At 40.0% G+C, this 2,358-nt stretch overlaps 1 non-coding gene across 1 annotated transcript; it reads left to right on the top strand.

Moving 5' to 3' along the window:
* Positions 1–1,905: 1,905 nt before the first annotated feature.
* Positions 1,906–2,009, top strand: LOC130938527 (small nucleolar RNA R71). Its single transcript, XR_009069691.1, has one exon. It is a non-coding gene; the product is annotated as a small nucleolar RNA R71 (small nucleolar RNA).
* The last annotated feature ends 349 nt before the right edge of the window (positions 2,010–2,358 follow it).

Below are 2,358 nucleotides of genomic sequence, written 5' to 3'. Positions count from 1 at the left end.
TGCTTCCTCCAGGGTGTGATTTTTCTTCTGCTGTTTTTTGATTTTGTTTTTATTTTTTATATTTTTTTCGTGACTCCACATGATCATGTACCTAATAAAACACAAAATAACAATAGAATGAAATAAAATAAAAATTAGATAAATAAAATTGGGTTGCCTCCCAACAAGCGCTTCTTTAATGTCAATAGCTTGACAGTGGGCTCTCATGGAGCCACAAGGTGATCAGGTCAATGTTGTATAGTCCTAACACCAAACTTAGAGTTTGGATATGGGGTCTTAACACCAAACTTAGAGTTTGGTTGTGGCCTCCCAACACCAAACTTAGAGTTTGACTGTGGGGTCTCTTCTTGACTCTGAACTGAGAGAAGTTCTTCATGCTTACTCTCTTTTGTCACAGAGGGATGGCCATGTGCCTTAAACACAAGGTAGTCCCCATTCAATTGAAGGACTAATTCACCTCTGTTGACATCAATCACAGCTCCTGCTGTAGCTAGGAAAGGTCTTCTAAGGATGATGCAATCATCCTCTTCCTTCCTAGTATCTAAGATTATGAAATCAGCAGGGATGTAAAGGCTTTCAACCTTTACTAGCACGTCCTCTACTAATCCATAAGCTTATCTCAATGATTTGTTTGCCAATTGTAATGAGAACAAGGCAGGTTGTACCTCAATGATCCCCAGCTTCTCCATTACAGAGAGTGGCATAAGATTTATCCCTGACCCCAGATCATACAGAGCTTTTTCAAAGGTTATGGTGCCTATGGTACAAGGTATCAAAAACTTGCCAGGATCTTGTTTCTTTTGAGGTAGAGTTTGCTGAATCCAGGTATCTAGTTCATTAATGAGCAAGGGAGGTTCACTTTCCCAAGTCTCATTACCAAACAACTTGCCATTCAGCTTCATGATAGCTCCTAAATATTGAGCAATTTGCTCTCCAGTCACATCTTCATCCTCTTCAGAGGAAGAATAGTCTTCAGAGCTCATGAATGGCAGAAGGAGATTTAATGGAATCTCTATGGTCTCTATATGAGTCTCAGATTCCTTTGGATCCTTAATAGGAAATTCTTTCTTGCTTGAGGGACGTCCCAGGAGGTCTTCCTCACTAGGATTTTCGTCCTCCTCCTCCCTTGTGCATTCGGCCATATTGATTATATCAATGGCCTTGCACTCTCTTTTTAGATTCTCTTCTGTATTGCTTGGGAGAATATTAGGAGGGGTTTCAATGACTTTCTTACTTAGCTGGCCTACTTGTGCCTCCAGATTTCTGATGGAGGATCTTGTTTCACTCATGAAATTGAAAGTGGCCTTTGACAGATCAGAGACTAGATTGGCTAAATTAGAAGTGTTTTGTTCAGAATTCTCTGTCTGTTGCTGAGAAGATGATGGGAAAGGCTTGCTATTGCTCAGCCTATTGCGTCCACCATTGTTAAAGCCTTGTTGAGGCTTTTGTTGATCCTTCCATGAGAAATTTGGATGATTTCTCCATGATGAGTTATAGATGTTTCCATAAGGTTTACCCATGTAATTAACCTCTGCCATGGCAGGGTTCTCAGGATCATAAGCTTTTTTAGAAGCTGCCTCTTTAGTACTGTTGGATGCATGTTGCCATCCATTCAGATTTTGAGAGATCATGTTGACCTGTTGAGTCAACACTTTGTTCTGAGCCAATATGGCATTCAGAGTATCAATTTCAAGAACTCCTTTCTTCTGAGGTATCCCATTATTCACAGAATTCCTCTCAGAAGTGTACATAAATTGGTTGTTTGCAACCATGTCAATGAGTTCTTGAGCCTCTTCAGGCGTTTTCTTTAGGTGAATAGATCCACCTACTGAATGGTCCAATGACTTTTTTGAAAATTCAGATAGACCATAATAGAATATATCTAATATGGTCCATTCTGAAAACATGTCAGATGGACACCTTTTGGTCAGCTGCTTGTATCTTTCCCAAGCTTCATAGAGGGATTCACCATCTTTTTGTTTGAAGGTTTGAATATCCACTCTCAGCTTGCTCAGCTTTTGAGGAGGAAAAAATTTATCCAAGAAGGCTGTGACCAGCTTATCCCAGGAGTCCAGGCTATCCTTAGGTTGTGAATCCAACCATATTCTAGCTCTGTCTCTTACAACAAAAGGGAAAAGCATGAGTCTGTAGACTTCAGGATCAACTCCATTCGTCTTTACAGTCTCACAGATCTGCAACAACTCAGTTAAAAACTGATAAGGATCTTCAGATGGAAGTCCATAAAACTTGCAATTTTGTTGCATTAAAGCAACTAGTTGAGGCTTAAGCTCAAAATTATTGGCTCCAATGGCAGGAATGGAGATGCTTCTTCCATCAAATTTGGACGTTGGCTTTGTG

Source organism: Arachis stenosperma, chromosome 6 (genome assembly GCF_014773155.1).
Source record: "Arachis stenosperma cultivar V10309 chromosome 6, arast.V10309.gnm1.PFL2, whole genome shotgun sequence".
NCBI classification, from domain to species: domain Eukaryota; kingdom Viridiplantae; phylum Streptophyta; class Magnoliopsida; order Fabales; family Fabaceae; genus Arachis; species Arachis stenosperma.
Note: the sequence above shows the minus strand (reverse complement) of the source record. Positions and strands in the feature narration are given on the sequence as shown.